Raw genomic sequence first — 20,834 nt, forward strand, 5'->3', positions numbered from 1 at the left:
TTTATGTTAAAGGAGTGTAGATCAGACTATTCATACGAGTTAGATCGGTCCAACATAGAAATCTATGATAATATGTTGTACGATGAGAGACCAATTCAAACCTTAGAACCCTTAGGAAGCGAGCGTTGAGAGAAAGAGCTACTCCGTTAATTAAGGTGTTGTGGAAACACCATGATGTAGAAGAGGTAACATGAGAACAAGAGGCGAAAGTCTATTCCAAATACCCAGACTTATCCGAAGGTACTTAATTTTAATTCGAGTACTCAATGTTATTAGGTTGTTATTGCTTTCATTATCTCTCTCTTCTATTGCATTATTTCAATTTTGGGGATTAAATTTCCTAAGGTGGGGAGGTTGTGATGTCTTGGATCGTTGACCTGATTTGAATGTGACTTTTTGAACTTATTGTTTTGTTTTTAGAACCTTGTGCTATGTAATGTTGTAATGATTGTGAATCAAACTATGTCTAACCTTTCTTAGGGGTTTACAAATTGGAAATTTTCGAGTTTCGAGCATAAGGACAAAAAACAAAGATGTAGAATCACCTCGGGAATAATTGTGATTGAGTAGGTACTATCGCATGTGCAGCATTTAGGCCCACACGTGTAGATTGGTACAGGCAACATGAAGTTTCTGGGATGGAGACTCTGCACGTGAAGCGGGATAGGCCCACACGTGAGGCAAAAATGGGGCAATGGTGATGTTTGTTACTGCAATAAACCAAATGTGTGACCAAGGGCTACCGCACTTGTAGAGGGGGCCACTGTACATGCGGGAAAAGGCTCCACATGTGCAGCCTAGCACATTTCTACCTCAAATTTCATGCCCTATCTCACAAAATCTGATTATCTCTCTCTTTTCTCTTAGCCCTCTTTCTCTTTCTTAACTCTTTTCTCTCATTTTTCTCTAAAAATAACCATTAACCCTTGCAAATCTCTCAATCTAGGCAAATCAAAGAAGATTTTGACATTAGTTCTTTGAACTAAAGTGTCAAGCATGTCGAGGGCATCGTTTTTTACTAGAGCAATAGAAATTTCGGCAAGTCCAAAATTTGGGATTTTCCTTCATTTTCTCTTCTTTTCTCCAAGAGGTATGGATTTCTCTAATTTCTTTTAATATTACAACGGTTCTGGTTTAGACCTGACCTATTTCTTGCTTTTGAATCTGAGAATTTATGTCCTTAATTGTTGTTCATCTCATTTTCATCTTATTACTAGTTGAGTTTGGTTGTTTGGGAGTTGTGATTGTGTTTGAAACAAGCTTTAAAGTTAGTTTTTCAAAGAGTTGTTGCCAAATTTTTGCATGTTCGCTCGAGCGGTCTTTCTTACGTTTGAGCGGTCTTTTACAATCTGCAAAACTATTGGAAGTATGGTATCTTCGCTCAAGCGGTCTTTATTGCGCTCGAGCGGTCTTTTACAGGTTTGAACTTCTAGGAGGGGGTCATTGTAAGCTCGAGCTATGATTTTGGTTGCTTGAGCAGTGTTTTAGTCGCTCAAACGGTTTGCACGTATATCAGTCTGAGAGAAGGGCATTTTGGGTCACTTTTTCACTTCTCTCTCTCTCTCTAAAAACCCTAAATCTTCACACACACACACACTCTCTCTCTCTCTTTGGTTCTTACATTCTAGCTCTAAATACTCTTAATCATTTGATTTCTTCACCCTAGCCCTTTTGAGAAAATGGTAGAACACGTCAAGGGTTTCGTTTTAATCGGAGGAGTTGTTGTTTTCTACTGTGCCAAGTTTTTGCCTTTGCTCTCTCTTGTCTTCTACTTTGAGGCAAGAATTTTTTCAACATTTAATATAGTTCTTAGCTTAGTTATTTGCTCCTTGAAAAGAGTTAGTGATTTGGAGGGTTTTTTTTTTTATTATTAAACCTAGTTTTTGATTTTAAAAAAAAAAAAAGAGGGGGTTTTTCAAATAAATACATAAGAAAGGTTGTGGGAGTGTACATATTGTTGGGTTGTGTTGGAATTTTGAAAACTTACTCCTTAAATGAGATTTTAAAGAACAAAGGAGATTTTGTTTGAGAATCATTGTTATTTGGTTTATAGGAGTAAAGGAAAAGATATTGGGTTTTGTAAGATTGGAAGAGTGTTATGTTGATGATGGTGGTGGACTAGAATATGTAATATCACTCCCATTTTAAAATGATAGAATTATATCTTTTGATTGGAAATTATCTATCAAGTAGAAATATTAGTATGGGCTATCGGTGGATGATAGTTTTGATTGTTATAGAAATTGCATGAGAATTAGGTTAAATTGAAACTAATTTCTCATACATCTCGCATGTTTCATATTCAACATTGAAAATATATTGATTTTGAGAAAAATTGATGAATACCTTGGTGAATCGAGTTAAGGGGTGTGGTTGTGGTTATTATGTTGGCCTCTATGTCCTTGATAAAAGTCCAAAAACCTGCACAGTTAGGTGCCGATCCTTCTAGTTAGTACTGGTAAAATAGCTTTGGTAATGTCTGTATAGCTTACTAGCAGATACGTACTTAGAGATTCTCAATATTTTGTATCCATTGCCCTGTTTAAGGATGTAATTGGTTCGGTACAATCGGTATTTAAGTAAAAAAAATTACCGAATCGATAATATTAGTTTTATTATTTTGAATACCGATACAGACCGTTTTTCTCATCAAACTGCACCGAATCGAACCAATTGAAATGGTTTGGTTCGATGCGTTTTATCAGTTTAGGACATTTCAAACATAAGCCACTTTTAAATATAATCACTAATATATATATATATATTAAATTAGTTATTTGTCCACCATTTCAAACATATTCAATCCATCCATTTAATAAATATTTTTCAATTCCTAGATTAACAAAAATAAACACAAAAAAAAAAGGTTAAAAAATACTAAGATTTCAAGAATAATAAGTTAGGATTAAGATTATATATAAGAAGAGTTTACAAACTTGGGTTATAAAGATGATAAGGTTAATTAATCAAGGTTAATAATTTATTATACTTATTAATATCATTATATTATTAAATTATATATATTATAAATACAATATATGTTGAAGTGGTTGATTTTAGTTTAGTTCGGTGCACAAGGTACTTGAACTGATGCCAAACCAAAAATTGAAAAGAGAAATAAATTTTAAAACTACACAAACTGATTCTTGTTAAAAAACAGACCAAATATTGCCGATTTGGTCCGGTTCAATTGATTTGATTTTTTTTTTTTTAGTTTTTCTTACATCCCTAGCTTTGTTTTCTATTATGAAATGATTATTTTCATGAATTGATTTATAATCTGGCATTGCATAGTTTTGAGATGGAAAACGTAAAATGTTTGACAAATAGCATATATGTGCATTCACCTTATGACTTCATTAAGATTCATATATTGTGTTAAAGTATTTCTATTGGGTTTTGACTCACCCTATGTGGAAAATAACTTTCAGGTGCTGATGATATGCCTCCACCAAGGACATAGCTTGGGAGGACTTGGAGCCAAAGGTTTCATTTTGTTATTAGATGTAATTATTTTTGCATAAGCCTTGGGCTTTAGTTGTGTTGAGTTGGACTCATTTTGTTGTACCCAAGTATCAACTTGGAAAGATGTAGCCATTAGGGCATATAATTACTTGACTTTATTATTATTTTTAACTTCATGTATCCATGTCATATACTATAAATTCAAAATCTAGGATTTATAAATATATATCGCATATGTCATCTTTTGTATTGATCAAAGTTATAAATGAAATAGAAGATATGATGTTATTGATCATTTGTAAAGAATAAAATAAAATGGATTATGGTTATATTTTCAGGGCGTTACAAATATGGTTCTCATAAATGGTTATGTGATATTTTTATTACATAAATTTTAGAAATTATGTAAAAATTTCAAAACATAAATGATGACGACTTAGGGTTTAGTTTGTGTTGTGTATTTCTTAAATTATTTTCTATTAAATGTGAGTTTTAGAAGTATTGGAATATGTGAACACTTTAAATTAGGAAAGTCGCTATTTTTCAAAAAAAAAAAACCTACGTAGTGTTTGGTAGAGTTTTAGAATTATAATTTGAGAATAAAGTTGTATTTTGAGTTTTTGAGTTTTGGAATTATGATTTGAAAAGAGAAAATTTGTTTGGTTATGAGTTTTGAAAAGAGTTTTGATTTGAGTTTGAATTTTCGATGTGACATATGAAATGAGAAAATTTGTTTGGTTATGAGTTTTGAAAACAATTTTCAAAACTTAATTGAAAAACTTATAACTCATAACCAAACACACAACTCAAAACTCTATTAAAATTCTATTCAAAACTCATAACCAAACTCTTTTTAATTAATTTTTTTTTTCCAAATAACATGTGGTGATTTGCAATTGCAAAAAAAGAAAGAAAAAAGAAGTACTGTTTTGGTCAACTTGGTGGACGTTTGGGAGAATGACGGGGTAGACTCAAATTAGAATTGAATGATATTAATTGAAAGAATGGTGAGAATATAGATCATACGTTTGTACAATTGTTGAGATTGATAATAAATTGAGAAATGCTCCTCTTTACACATTTATTAAATTCGTTAATAAATTGAGAATGATCGCCGATGAGTTAGGGTTGATTTCATATTTTTGAATTGAGGGAGAAAAACAAATCACGCAATTCTTTGTTATGCATGTTCTTTTTTCTAATTCTTGCATTTTTTTGTTGGGATTCAACATCCTCTAGAATCTGACATAAATTTAGAAGACTTTAGAAAGTTGTAGAGAAATTCAGAAGATTATAGAACATCCTAGAAGAATCCAAAATATTAGAGAAACTTGGAGAATTCAAGACAAATCTATAAGGTTTTGAAAGATCCTGAGTATTCTAGAAAGTATAAAAAAAACCTTCACTATGTACTAGAATAATTTAGAAAATTCTAGAATATAGTTGAAGAGTAAAAGAATCCTAGAATATTTTAGAAGGTTAATGATGGCCCTTAGATCAAGTTGATGTTAGCTATCCATTAAGAGCATTCCTAGCAGTCTCTCTAAACCCACCCCTTACTTATTTTAAGGGATTGAAATCCCAAAATACACCTCCATTAGCTCCCCTAACAACCTCCCAAATATAAGTGTTGCTACAGTGACTCCCTATTTGTGGGGAGTCACTGTAGCTCCCTTATATCTGATAAAAAACGTGAAGGGATGTCTTTTTGGACGTCCTCCCGAACGTCCCCTTGGACGTCCGCCCAGATGTCCTGTGATTGCCTTGTAGTTGAAGAAAAAAAAAACACAAAATTGGCCTGACCGATCGATCAGCCGATCGACCGCTCTACTTTGCTTCTACTTTCCATGTGCTGCTTTACATGTGTTGCTACTTTGCTTTGCCATCATAATAATTAAAAATATTATTTTAATAAAATAGAGAAAGTGTTGCTGCTTTGCTTTCATAATAATTAAAAATATTATTTTAATAAAATAGAGAAAGAATAAGGAGTTTGTTGGGGAAGGTAGATGAAAAAGTGATTCCTAAAATAAGGAACGAATTTTTTATAATATTTTAGGGTAAAATTTAAGTAAACTGCTAGGGATGCTCTAAGGAGGTGTAACACTATATACAAGGAATACCCTCATTTTAGATAGCATATAAATGAAATAAGAGTGTTGTGATAGAGAGTACGGTAAGGTGGTGAGAAACCAACCAAGTCAAGTAGTGTTGATAATGGGAGTCAAATATTGTTAGGCTTCGTTTGGTTTAATTTTAGAATTATGATTTGAGTGTAGAGTTGTGATTTAAGTGTGGAATTGTGAGTTGAGTTTTGAAAAGAGAAAATTTGTTTTATTATGAGTTTTGAAAAGAGTTTTAATTTGTATTTTGAGTTTTGAATTTTTGAATTTTGAATTGTACTTTGAATTTTTTTGGATTTTTTTTTTGTAAATATTTAAAAACGTTTAAGAAAATTTTATTTTTTTATTTAAATATATAAAATTTTTATTTTATTTTGTAAATATTTTAATTTTTTTAATATTTTAAACTCAAAACACAACTCCACATTCAAATCGTAACCAAACATATAATTAAAAAACTCTCTTTGAAACTCATAATCAAATTCTTTTCAAAATTCTATTAATTTTTTTATAAAATATATTTTTATTTTGTGCTTTAATTTTTTTTTATTTTATATTTTTTTTCAAAAAATATTTGTTTGGAAAAAATATTATGTTTATTTTTATTTTTTTATATTTTTTTTAAATATTGACCAAATAATTAGTTATGATTTAGATATATGTGGTGGCCCAAAGTTTTTTAAAATTTTTTAAAAATTAAATATTTTAAAAATAAGAAATTGGTCTAAGATCCCTACCTAATTAAGGTCCCTTAATGTTATTTTAGTTTATAAAATACCTATTTTACTCTTCTTTATAATATACGTGGTTTTCAATTTTGGAAACTAAAGATTACATTACTATTTTTGTAGGAGATTACGTTGGGATGAACTTGGCGATGGAGATTTTGATGATGCAGATTTTCATAGAGATTTTATAGGGATTTTGTAGTCGTGTAGAAGTTGATTTTCGTTGATCGTGTAGAATTTGATTTTTGTTGATCATATAGAAGTTGATCAGGTAAGTTTAATAATCAGTGTAAGTTTTTTATTTTTCATTTGATTTGTATGTAAGGACTCTGATTTCATATTAGTTTTTCAAGTGTACTTTGAATTAGATTTTTGTTTTCAGTTTTGATCAATGTGAGAGAAAAGCCAGCTTAGTGTAGTTGTTTTTTTATTTTTAAAGTTGATTTTTCATCATTTGTTATTCACAATGGAGTTGATTTTGATTTTTAGAGTTGATTTTTCGTTCTCTGTTACATGTTTATCAATGATAAGTTTTGTTCTTTGTGTTTGGAGTCTGGCTTTGTTTTTCTGCACTTTCCAAAGTTTTGTGCTCTGTTTGTTTTGTTTTTTTTTTGCACTTTTCATTTATTCTACACTTTTCATTTTTTTGCACTTTTATTTATATTCTAGAGAAAATTGTATGTTTGTTATTACAATCCAACGAAAATCACAGAGAAAATTATAAGCTTGTAGTCTAGTGAAAATCACAGAGAATATTATAATTTCATAACAGATCTTCCTTATAATTTTTTTCAATGATTTTGTTTAATAGTTAGCTTTAATTTTCTCTGTGATCTTCTCTGAACTCACTAATTTTTTCTGTGATTTTTCTCTCTGATTTTCTATGAACTCATTAATTTTCTCTGTGATTTTGTTTTTGTTATCTTGAAGGTGAATATAAGTTTATAAATTTCTCTAGAATTTGATTTAAGTCCAATACTGCACAATCACATAGAGAAAATTGTAAGCTTGTAGTCCAGTAAAAATCACAGAGAAGATTATAATTTCATAACAGATCTTCTGTGTGATTTTTGTCTGTGATTGTGTTTAATTGTTAGCATTAATTTTCTCTGTGATCTTCTTTGGACTCTTTAATTTTCTCTATGATTTTCTCTAAACTCATTAATTTTCTCTGTGATTTTATTTTTGTTATCTTGAAGGTGAATATAAGTTTGTAAATTTCTCTGGACTTTTATTTGAGTCCAACACTACACAATCACCTAGAGAAAATTGTAAGCTTGTATTCTAGTGAAAATTACAGAGAAGATTATAATTTCATAACAAATCGTCTGTGTGATTTTGTCTATGATTGTGTTTAATAGTTAGCATTAATTTTCTCTATGATTTTCTCTAGACTCATTAATTTTCTCTGTAATTTTGTTTTTGTTATCTTGAAGGTGAATATAAGTTTGTAAATTTCTCTAGACTTTTATTTGAGTCCAGAGAAAATTATAAGCTTGTTATTATAATTCAGAGAAAATTATAATTATTATAAATTTCTCTAGACTTTTCTGTTGTTCTTTTTAAGTGTTTTTATATTGAACAAGTTATTTTTTGTGTTTTTTTCTTTCAGTTTAGATGGACAGTGCAGTGTTGTTGCTGTGCAAATATGGGAATGATACTATTGTCATTAATGTTTCTTGCGAATTGAATTTTGAGGAATTGGTTGGCATTTTGTGTAAAATATGGGAGAATTTGAAATCTGAAATGATGTATATTTCATATTCTATTGTGGGCCATCCGAATTGTATGATTCGAAATAATGTTAATTTTTTGAATATGTTGAGGGTTGTTTGTGCACGTAGTATTGATATAGTTGATGTTTCAGTTATTAGGTGTAGTACTTCTGATCAAAAGGATAAAGTGGGGTCTAATTGGGTAGATAGTGTGCATGGTGAATGTGATAGACTCGTGGATATTGAAAGGAATTCATTCTCTAAGTTTTGTTCTTACTAAGAAAATGTGTTATTGTCAATTGGTTGGCAAAATAATATTAGAAGTGTTGGACAAAAGTTTGAGGGTGGTGTGGTTAAGTTCCGTACTGTTTTGTGCAAGTATGCTATTGAGGTTGGTTTGCAGTTTACATATGTTAAAAATGAGAAGCTGAGGGTTATGACAGAATGTGTATATAAGGAATCAAGGGGATGTATGTAGCGTGTACATGCTTCATTTGAAAAAACAAATGGGTTCTTTTGCATAAGAACTTTGAACAATGAACATATGTGTGGTGTATGAATGACAACAAGCCGGGGCGGGGTCGGGGATCACACTCCTCGTCCCTGATCCCTGAAGCTACAAATTCTCGTCCCTACTCTCGGCCTTGTTTCCCAGCGGGGAACCTATCATCCCTCGTCCCCTCCCCCTAACAGGGATCGGGTTTTCCTGACCCCGAAAAATCCCCGTAGCTCTGTTTGTGTATGTGTGTGTGTGTGTTTAGCTTTCTCTCTCAATAATAAATCATCAATAACAACATCGTTTTCATCAACAACAACATCATCAACGACAATATCATCAACAAAAATAGAAAAAGAAAGAAATGGAGAGAGATAGACACACCCACACACACACACACATGTATGCATACACACATACATGAGATCTGAGAGGCGGGATCTTTTCAGATCTGAGATGTAAGATGTGAGAAAATAGGAATTGACGGTGGCGGGATCTGCTCATATCTGCCATGGCGGAGGAAACCGACGCCGGAGTATGAAGGTTCGGTGATGGCGTGGAGGAGGCGACGGAGAAGGAGAAGGTGAGAGGCGACAATGACCGTACTGCCGTAGAGGAGGAGACGAAGCCGTCCCCGACTGCAAAGAGAAGATAGAGAGTGAGAAAGAGTAGAGGGAAGAAAGAGAGAGAAAGAGAGAGAGGAAGAGAGAAATCAGGGGCTATAATAGAGGGGGTGTTATATATATGAATGGATAGAGGGGTATTATAGTAATTTTATTTCGGGAAGAGACGGGGTCGTGTACGGGCTAGGTCTAGGGCTGTGAAAGCTATCCCCGTCCCTAGTTCGAAACTGATCGGGGATTTAATTTCAAATACCATCCCCGGCCCATCGGGATATTTTTTGGGAAAAAACTGCTCTTATCAGGAATGGGGAGTCGGGTCTCCGTCGGGCAGGGTTTAAATTTCCATCCCTAGTGTAGTGTGGCGATTCGTACTAGTAAATATGGTAGGATGACTTCCAGCTTAGTTTCTGGGCAGATACTTGAAGAGGTAAGTGCAAAACCTTTAACTTGTCCAATGAATGTTGTCAAAGAAATGACAGACAAGTATGCGGTCTCAATCAGTTATAATTGTGGTTGGTTAAAGGTTGAAAAAACAAAAGGTAGTACATATGGGGATTCTTGTTTGTCATTCGATTAATTACGGTGGTATTTTGATGAGGCATGGAAGAATAATCCAGGTAGCCAATTTGAGTTAGATTTTGAAGATAACAAGCGTTTCAAAAGAGTGTTTATGGCTTTTCATGCATGCATTGTTAGTTTTAAATATTGTCGGTCATTGTTGTTTCTTGATGGAACATTTTTGAAAAGACGATACAAAGGAGTTATGCTTGCTACAATGGGAAAAGATGGGAATGAAGGTAATTGTAAATATATTTAATTTCTAAGTATGTGAATTTTCTATACATGTGGGAATTGAGTGAATTTTCTATTTTTGTGGTTATGTTTTGTGAATTTTCTCTGACACTTTGAATTTTCTCTAGAGTAAGCCACTGTGTGAATTTTCTCTACAGGTGGCCACTGTGTGAATTTTCTCTGGATGTGCCACTCTGTGAATTTTCTCAGGATTTGGTCACTGTGTGAATTTTTTCTGGATGTTGGCACTATGTGAATTTTTTCTGAATGTTGGCACTATGTGAATTTTCTCTGGATTTGGTCACTAAGTGAATTTTCTCTAGATGTTGCCATTGAGTAAATTTTCTCTAGATTTGGCCACTGTGTAAAGTTTCTTTGGATTTTGGCAGTGTGAAATTTCTCTGGTTGTTTATTGTTCTAATTTTCTCTACATATGTATATATATAATATGCTTGTTCCTATTTGTTTTGTAGGGTTTTTTTCCTATAGCTTTTGTCGTTGTTGATATTGAGAATAAAAACAATTGGTTTTGGTTCCTTGAACATTTATGTGAATTATTGGGATCGGAGAGGGTGATAAGTTTCATATCAGATCGACATTGTGGTATTGTGGAAGGAATTGCTAGGTTTTTTCCTAATTGCTATCATGGATTTTGTCTTGAACATCTAAAGAGAAATTTGATGGATAGGTTATCATGTGGAAACACAAATTTGGTTAGGGAGACGATTGTGTCCAAGTTTTCAGAATGTGCATATGCGCCAATAAAGGCATCATTCCATTTCAAGTTAAGTGAATTAAAAAGTGAGGGAGGAGACATTATGAGTGTTTTCTTGAGAAGTTTACCATACGAAAATTGGAGTGATGCGTATTTTGAGGGGAAACGCTATGGTGAAATGTATTCAAATGTTGCTGAGTCATTTAATTCATGGATATGAGAAGCTTGTCACTTGCCAATAACAAATTTGGTGGACATGATACGGTTGCAAATCATGAATATGAGGTCTGATAGGAGGCAGCTTTTTAGTAAATGGAATAAAGTTCTCTGTCCTTGTATAGATAATGTGTTGGAAAAGGCTTTCATGGATGAGAAGACGTGGAATGTGAGTTTATCATCTGATAATATGTTTGGAGTGCATTGTTTTCCTTCGGTTATGATTGATCTTAGGTTGAGAACTTGTTCACGTCGAAAATGGAAAATAAATGGGTATCCATGTCAACATGCTGTTGCTGCAATTTTTAGGAGTAGAAAGAATTTGAATTCATTTGTTAAACCATTTTTTCATTATGATATGTATCGTCAAGCATACTTGTTTTCAATTGGTTCAGTTTCAATTGTTGAAAAACCTGTGTGTAGCATTGAAGATGCTATAATTTTATCTCCATTGAATAAGAGACCAACTAGGAGGCCAAAGAAGAATAGAATTTCTTTTACTAGAGAGTTTAAAATGGTGATGAACTGTAGTCGATGTGAGAGTATTGGTCACCATAATAAGAAGACATGCAATGAACCTTTGTTAAATAGTTGAGGATAATACATTTTATTGATTGAATAATACATTTGAGGATGTTAGAGGAATTTATGTTGTATTTTTTGATGTTGGTTAACAGAGAGAAATTTGTATGGGTATAGATCTTATTACAAAAATAATGTGTCTGTTGTGTTTTGTGTTTAGTATTTTCTCTGAAATTTTTTCTGTAATTTCTGGATTAATGCACTTGTGTTTTTGAAACATACTTTGGACAGTGTGTTTATAATACCAGTCAAATTAATCCAGAGAAATTTGCTAGTAATAGAGAAAATTACTTTGTGTATGTTGTTTTTTGAAATGTACTTTTGGATAGTGTGTATATAATACCAATCAAATTCATCCAGAAAAATTTTTCAATAGCAGAGAAAATTACTTTGTGTATTGTATTTTTTGAAACATACTTTGGGAGTGTCTTTATAATACCAGTCAAATTCATCCAGAGAAATTTGCCAATAGCAGAGAAAATTACTATGTGCATTGTGTTTGTTGAAACATACTTTATGCAGTGTGTTTATAATACCAGTCAAATTCATCCAGAGAAATTTGCCACTAGCAGAGAAAATTACTATGTGCATTGTGTTTTGTGAAGTCAAATTCATCCAGAGAAATTTGCCAATGGCAGAGAAAATTACTATGTGCATTGTGTTTTTTGAAAATAATAGTGGTGAATTACTTTGTGCATTGTTTTGTACCAACATAGTGCATTACAAATTACATGATCATATAGGCACCCTCTTTGCATGATACGAGATAAATTTCTCTGTGAAATTCTGGTAACTTTAAACTAGATAAATTTCTTTAGACATAATTTTCTCTTTATAGATTGTGTTGACAACCATCACTTAGCATGCATTATAATATATATATATATATATATTTGACCATTGATAGCTATGAAATTTTGAAGTTTACATTAGTCAAAAAAAGATATATACATTTATGTCAAACATCATCATTCCCTCAATGTATAAAAAAATATTGAAGGGTTATTCCTAATTATATTGTGTGCATTTTCTTCCTTTCACTAGTGTTGCTTTCACTATTATACTTTTGGTACTTCTTCTGGTGGTATTTAAATTGGTTCTGTCTATGACCGGCCAACTTCGGTCGCAAATCTCTTTATGATTTATGCCCTCATCAACCTTACGTGTTGTGTTGATAATGTCAAGCTGATAGGTTCATGATTGATACATTGTCTCATTATGTAGCATACAAAGAGGCCACAATCCACACTGCATACGAATTATAGGTATAGTTAGTTTTGAGAAACATTCAAATTAAATTATCTTATTATAGATGTTGTATGAAACTTACAAATCACTGGCTTGTTGTGGAGCATTGTCGACATATTGAAAGTCATAATTTGTGTTTTGTGAGTCTATCAATTTGAAAGAAGGTTATGATTGTATCTCTCTTTCAAGGCAAGCTTTAAAAAAATTCTCCACATAATCTTGTTGCAAAAAAAAAAAAAAAAAAAAATTTAAATAATAGAGAAAATTACACACAAGGACACAAATTAATGGGAGTCTATGAAAACTATCATCACATAAATATTATCATGGATCAGAGAAATTTGCACTCGTTACTAATTGTTTTGCATCTTTGAGATATTTGTTGTGTGCATCATCCCTCTTTGTCCTTAGCGAGTTGTAGAACTTTCATAAATTGTCTTTTCTATCCAAGATAAGCAAGGTCCAATGATTTCCATCAGTTGACTTCTCATTGCCACCACTATTTATTGGGAAATGGAGAAACTTGTAGTTCCTCCATGCGGTTTCAAGATGCTTGTCAAACAATGAGATTCAGAAAGTTTTATTTTCTGTCATCTTGATGAAATTCTACAGTCAAAGAAAATCAAACAATGGTCAGAGAAAGTTGAAATGACAGGAATTTCAGAAATATACACACAGAGAAATTTGAAATGCACATAACTAGCCAGAGAAAATTAGACAAGTCAGACAATTGGCATCAAGAAGTATCTTAACAAGAGAAAGTAGTAAGTAAATTCCAGAGAAAATGAAATAAAAAAGTAGTAACATACCAATCTCATACATGTAAAAAAAATGAAGTTGCTTGTTGTCCTTTTCTCCTTTGGTTAGCAAATAGTATCTCTTCATAGCTATCAATGACCTGAAAATATCATTTATAATTGAAACATTAGTTTATAAAGGCTTATGGAACATTGCAGAAAAATTTGATGAAAGACTTACATTGTTGGCAATTTCTTTTTCCTTTATTAGGTTTCGATATTTTCAAAAGTAATGAGATTGAAATTTTTTCACAAAAATTATACTTTTGAAGTATATTTATGTTAGGTATGTCTAAAAATTAAAAAAAAAATGGTTAAAAGATGAAAGCCCCATAAGATGACAAAGAAGGGATTTAATAGTTGTTAATGCAATATAAGTTAGTAAATTGTTGTTTGTTATCTTTTATTTTATTTGTTATACTTACTCTAGTCTAGACACATTTGATATGTGCTACAAGATATCTTTGACATGTTCTTTTACCAGTTTTGCAACCAGTAGACTTTGTGGAAAAATCCAAGATTTTCTGACGCTTGTTGGTTGAGGCAAGACATAGTCATCGACATCAAGTACTTCTTTGTCTTTGGTGGTTTGCTCTATTGGCTTTGCAGCTTACTTTGAACCTCTTGTGATCTTCACAACTTTGGGATATTGAAAGTCTGTATCTTGCTTTTCTTTCCTTTCTTTTGCCTTTAAATTCTTTATCATTAATGTAAGATCTTTTTTTACTGTAGACAGTGAAAATATCAGTAAAAGTTAAATTTATCTGAAGTAACAGATCATATTTTAATATGTAAATTAATTTGATTCAATATTTTCCAGTTACCATAGATTTTTATCTTTTGTTTTAGTTGTTGTTTGTGTGCCACTTTTTCTTATTGGGTTATTGGTTGTTGTTCTACTTCCATTCCAACTACACATAGTGAAAATCAAACAAGCCCCAAAAATCAACGTAGTCAGAGAAGTTACAAAATCTAGAGAAAGTTACACACATTTGGAAGCAAATAGACAGAGAAAATCAAATAAGCAACATAAATCAAAATGGCCAAACTAATCTGGTCAGAGAAATTTAAATTCCAAAAAAAATTACCATTGACAAAGAAAGTTTTAGTAAATAGAAATTTCTCTGAGTTATGTTGACTGAAGAACATAAGTTTTTGTGGTTTTAGATTTTCACTGACCTTGGGGTTGAACTTGTGTTGGTGTTCGGTAAGGTTGTGTTACTAGTTGGACGGATAGTTCTTGCTCATACAATCTAACATTTCAGTTTCAAGCTTTGAAATTGAATGCCTCAACTGTTGAATTATTTTTTTTATCATCATCTTTTTGAACCTTCATCATCCTTAGTTTCAGTTGGTTTGTGCTGTCTCTTTCTTGAAGTTCTGAACTATTTAATGTCAAGGTTCTTATTGCAATGTCATTTTCTTTGAGTAATTGATTTCAATTTTTCTCTTCTTCTATTTTGGATTTAGAAAGTGCCTTTAGTCTTTCATGCAGATTAGCAATTTGAGCATCCTTTGATTTCTTAGATTCTTGAGGCTGTTGCATTATTGAGCTACAAATGCTATCATGATGTTGGTTTACCTGCTCATTATTTTCTTCTTCATCCATTTCTTCATTATTTTCTTCTTCCTTTTTAGATTCAATACCTTCATCTTCTTCTTCATTGTCTGCTTCTTCTTTCCCTTCATATTCTTCTTTGTCTTCTAGTTCTTCATTTTCTTCTATAGCTTCCTTTTCTCATTGCTTGCTTGATCTTTTTTCTCCATTGCTTGTTTCTTGTTCTTCTTTGTTGCCTTCTCCTTCTTTATTCCCTCATTCTTCTTCAAATGAATCTTCTAATGTCTCTTTGAATTTGGCCAATGCCTTTTTTGCTTCTTTCTTCTTCTTTTTACTAAGACAAAACTCCTCTGATGGTTTTTAACTAGCTCCTTGTTATCTATTTGTAAAAGGAGGGTCTTTTATTAGAGAAATATTAAAATTTCACTGAGAGAAAAATTCAAACAAGATCAACCAAATACAAGATAAAATTCATCTAAATCATACTAATGGGAAACAAATTTCAAAGAAAATTTTATGGGCCAAAGAAAATTACACACAAGGAGACATAATTTTATAGGTCAAAGAAAATTGTGAAACAAGCAATATAATTTAGATATCAGAGAAAATCAATCAGGGCATAAAAGTTAATGTTACTATAATTGTGGTCTAGAAATTTAGATTCCAGAGAAAATTCATTACAAGGGCAGAAATAAACCAGTGTTAATCAAACAAGCAACATAAATTGAAATCTTAGAGAAAATTGATCTCAATCAGTCAAGGCATACAAGTTATTCTATATAAGTTATTACATTGCAAAAAAAATTGCAGATAAATTTTGATTAACATTGGTTTATAAATTTTGATGACAAGGAGGGAAACAAACCAGTGGTCAGAGAAATTTTGGAATTTTTCTAAGACTTGAGTGGCGATAGAAATCTAACCTGTCGAGGTGCAAGAGATTCGATTGGTGTCTTCTGCAACTGTTTGGTCAAGCTTTGCATGTTCCATTTGGTACATTTGAGGAATTCTGTTATGTTACTGTCTTCCGAGTCAATGATAGTAGCATGTTTGCATAGCCAATATTGTGATGGAAATTGAAGTATTTAAATTTTACTAAACACATAAATTTGTAAGTATCATAACTGCAAATGGAAATGGAAATTCTACTTACCAGCAATGCAATGACACACCCCGTAACTTTCTCTAGAATTTTGTGTAATGCTGTTATGAAATCGATTAATGTTGCTGTTATTGCTTTTGGCCAATCATACTTCTTCATTGACTTAAGTGGTTCCACGTACTTGATAAAAACCCACCCTATTGAATTCCCACTTGTTGCAAAAAATAAGGTGAGACATAAGTACAAGGTAACAATGATCGTTACATCTTTGAAGTCATGTGGTTGCTTCCCTTTCATTGCTTTGACCAATGCCTTCTTTAGAACAAGACCAGCGAGCCTTGTTTCTTTTGGGAGCCTTCGTTTTAGGAATGGCGTGTTTGACTTCTTTGAGTATCTTAATGACATGGCACCTTGTCCACCTTCCAAACCAAAAATCAAGGTCACGTCATTGGTTGTAAAAGTCAAGTTCTTCTTACCAATTGTGAATGTTTTTGTTTTTTCATTGTATCTTTGGATGATTGCAACTACATCATCATCTAATTTCCTACACTTCCTTGGATCCATCATTTTCATTGTTAGATTTTGGATTAAATACCAGAATGGGGTCTTTTGAAGCTCCACAACTTGGTTTGAATTGAGTTTAAGTGTTTGAAAAAAGGAGACAACAGATAACAGGTTTGATTGGTATTGAATGCTATAATTAGATCTCTTCCTTTGGAGTTTAACAGTTTTTCCCCTTTGAGCTTGAGTCTTTTGAAGTTGGTGCATTCATCTTCATGCTTGTTGCTTCTTCGACTTGGACTTCTGTTTTTTGGTAAGGAGTTTGTGGTGTTTTGCTACCTTTTGATCTAAGATCATAACTGCCAGACTCGGAGAGTTTCTATTTCTTCCTTGCACTACTAGAAATATAACTTTTTGCGTCTATTTTTTTGTGACTGATTATTTGGCCATCACAAAAAATCACTTTTTACATTAAAAAAATAATTAACCTAATCGTGTTCTTAACTAAAAAAAAAAAAAAAAAACCCCAAATCAGGTAAAACTTGACCTATCTCCCCTTTCACTCTTATTTCCCAAATCTGTCTCCAATGGGTGGAGTATGAACTCTCTCTCTCTCTCTCTCACTCTCACTCAAAATCTCTCTTTCGTTCAACTCTCTCTTTTAACTCTCCACTCTCTACTCTCTCTCACTCGAATCTTATTATCCACTTTACACTCTCTCGCTTGACTCTTACGTGATGAAGATTTGAAGATTTTGATCGATGGTTGATGAAGATTTGAAGATTTTGATTTGCTGTTGATGAAGATTTCGATCAATTCATAATTGAGATTCATAATCGGTAAGCCTACTTTCTATGTATGAATCCAACTCTCTGTCTCTCTTTGTAATCTAGCGTGTTTGTTTCATGCCTAATTGCTGAATTTCTGTGTTGATTTCAATCGTTCTTTAATCTATATTGTTGATTTATTAGGCAGAATACCTCACTGCCTACCCCTCTATCTGTCTCTCTCTCTCTGTAATCTAATGTGTTTGTCTTTAATTGTAATATGTGTTGTCTCTCTATCCACTTTCCTCTCTGCTCTTCGATACTCTCTCTCTCTCTCTCTCTATATATATATATATATCCATGTAATGTATAACAATATGTACACATACATTCATTAAATTTGATGTACTCTGATGTATTTATGAATTTAGTCAAACTGATGGGCTGTTCCGTAAGTAATTGGATCTTGTAAGCCAAATCCAACTAGTAAAAACTTTTATTGTGCTTGTGCTTTATATTTTCGGCCATTTTTTTTTAAACCATATTCGATGATGCAGAGATATGGAGATATGGATGTTTTGTGATCAAAATATTGCACTCTAATTTCCATGACCTTTTCAGCTGGCAAAGAGCATGATGAGTGAGGAAAACTTGGCTCATTCATATGAATTAGATGGTTCTAAAGCTTTGGGTTCATATTTAAGGATTCAACCTTGCTCTGATAGTGCTCCAGAACTTTCGGGATGTTCAATTCAATGGTATCGTTCGGTAGCTGAAGGTGGCAAAAAGGATCTTATTTCAGGTATGTATGCAAAAGGTGACTGCACTTTCTTGTCACCACATTGTGGGAAGCACTTAATTATACTAGATAGATCTATTTTGTTCTATCAACTTAACTAATCTTTTGGAGAATATTGTACACAGTGTACTTGCCTACCTTAGATGAAGAGAGAGAACCATCGAATTTAGGTTATAAGTACTTGTGTTTCTTTCGCATAAAAACTAACATATGTTTTGCTTCATTAGTCTTACTTATTTATCTGTATAGTAATGGTGAAGATTTTATTGTGAAATTTTTTAAACTAGTTGATAATATTTTTGCAAATTGGAGTAGTGCTTGACCATATTTAGATTTACATATATAAAGCTTGCTTCATCACTTTTTGACTTTAAGTTCTGATGTTATTGACATTGTGTCTGCATTTTACTCCAATTATTGTAGGTTCTAATGACTTCTTTAGCTTCTTGACAGACCTTTTAATTAAGCAACAGATCCATTATTTGAAAACTGGAGCAGTTTATAATTTGTTGATAATTTGAACACACCAATGTAGGAATTTCTTGAAGCTTAATATATTTTTAAGTGGTATTAGTCATTTTCTTAGATGAGTTTCTATTATGCTTCTAAATTTAGTGTTTATTTTTGTTTTGTTTGTACACTCTTAATTGCATATTTTGAATGTTGGGTTCAACTCCGTCCATCTGAGTAGAAGCAGTTTGTTTTTGTTATGATGTGATGTAATTCTTCATATTAACAATGTTGCAGGGTTCATGGAACTACTTTTGGGATTGTACACTCTATTGATATTCATCTATCAAGAAAGCACACTTGTATTGTAATTTCATTCTTCATTCCTCTCATAAAAATATGTAGAGTTGATGTACTAAACTTAACTCATTGGCATAATATAGTGTCCATCAAGTAAGAATTAAAAACATCAGAAAGTAAATGTTGAGGCATTAGGACGGTGTAGGCACCCCATTTTTGACCACCCTCACGACTTGGACGTCATAACTTGTACACCCAATGATGAGTGTATATGCTTGTCAAGTGCTCGAAGTCCTCAGCGGAATGCCACAACTTCGAGCCTTTCAAACCCTACACACCTTTTGCCTTGTTTTGGACTACAACTATAGATTTTCAAGCTTGCAACCTCTTGTGGCCTACATGCCACAGCTTTTGGCTGCCGGCCACCATTAATGGCCTATTGGCCACAAGTGTGTTTTGCCGATATTTTCTGCCAATTGTGCCAGCTGTTGGCACAGATGCATGCACCTTCTTACACGTCTATGTATTGATATTTCTGAGGGAGTGTGATGGTTTTCTATATATAAAGGACATCCCCTCTTGCTTTCAAGGTTAGAAAATTTTGGAGCAAATTATTTTCTCTCTCTTTCTACAATTCTCTTTCTCTCTTGTAAATTTCTTGACCTTTTGCCTATACACTCTAAACCAAACCTTACCATCTTGGAGCTGAGGTACTTTTAAGCCTTCTTTAAGCTCTTGAGGGTGTTGAATTGTTTCTTGGAAGTGTTCTCCTCTTCAAGAGGTATAAGGCTTGATTTGTTTCCTTGTTTTGTTTGCTATTTTTCTACTATTTTTCCTACTATTTTTGGGCTATTTAAGCTCTATAATTTTGGGCTAAAACTTGTGGTTTAAGGCCATAAAGGGTGGAAGACTGGTTCACCTCTCTTTCCATCTTGCTTCTCTAGCCTTTACCCTCGTGTTTCCCATCTTTACACTATCTTTTTTTTTTGGGGAGCTTTTAAACACTGATTTTCAGAGTCATTTCAGTGGCTAAAATGGTGTTTTGAAATCCAAAATTAGAGGGGTTAGTCCCCCTTCCTTGTGTCTTGCTTACTAGCCTAGCATGCTCTATGTTTTAACTTATTGTTCTAGTTATTTTTGTCTTAATTTTAATATGTTTTAGGACTTATTTAGCACTGTTTTAAGACCGTTTTTAGTTGTTCATTGCATTTGAGCCTTGTATTGCATGCTTGTAGTGTAATTGTCCTCATAGGTTTGGTGGTCTAAGCTTTAGCCACCATCCTATTTGAGTTAATGGCATTTATTTATGGCTTTCCATACTTGTGATTACCTATCACCTCTGCAACCTCCCTCCTTTCTTGGTTTTTGCTTTGCTTTGAAAGTTGGTTCAAACTAGTTACTTGTTTAAAACATGAGCTTGAGGTCTTGTGCTTAATGGTTTAATTCCTTTTGGGATTCATTACCAACGGCATGACATTTCTTTCATGCCTAAAACAACTCTTGATTTGATGCTTCCTTCCAATAGTGGACTTAAAGCTCACATTTGGACTTAATTTACCAAGGAATGGTTGGTAATTAAAATTGAGTAATAAAATGAGGGCTAAAAAGTGATGCAAGATAATAACTTGGTTGGGTTCAATCGGATGTTAATTGAACCCTTGAGTCTTGAATCGTTTCATACTTGCTAGTGATGTAAACGGTTCAAGAGTCATTGTCAACCACTTCCCCTTATCAATCCATGATAGGAAGGAGATTTGAGAGTCTTTATTTGTTACATTTATTGAACTTGCATACTTTGGTTCATTGGCCATCATGTAATGAAATTGCATCGATTGATGGTTTGTGAATCAAGTTTAC

General features: G+C 32.6%; 1 long non-coding RNA gene across 1 annotated transcript; it reads left to right on the forward strand.

The window, feature by feature from the left end:
* The first annotated feature begins 588 nt into the window (after positions 1 to 588).
* On the forward strand, positions 589 to 3,645 carry LOC145814267 (uncharacterized). Its single transcript, XR_014357608.1, has 2 exons — positions 589 to 1,090; positions 3,432 to 3,645. It is a non-coding gene; the product is annotated as an uncharacterized LOC145814267 (long non-coding RNA).
* The last annotated feature ends 17,189 nt before the right edge of the window (positions 3,646 to 20,834 follow it).

This window comes from Camellia sinensis, unplaced genomic scaffold (genome assembly GCF_055761805.1).
Source record: "Camellia sinensis isolate YWXY unplaced genomic scaffold, ASM5576180v1 Unanchor1, whole genome shotgun sequence".
Taxonomy (NCBI): domain Eukaryota; kingdom Viridiplantae; phylum Streptophyta; class Magnoliopsida; order Ericales; family Theaceae; genus Camellia; species Camellia sinensis.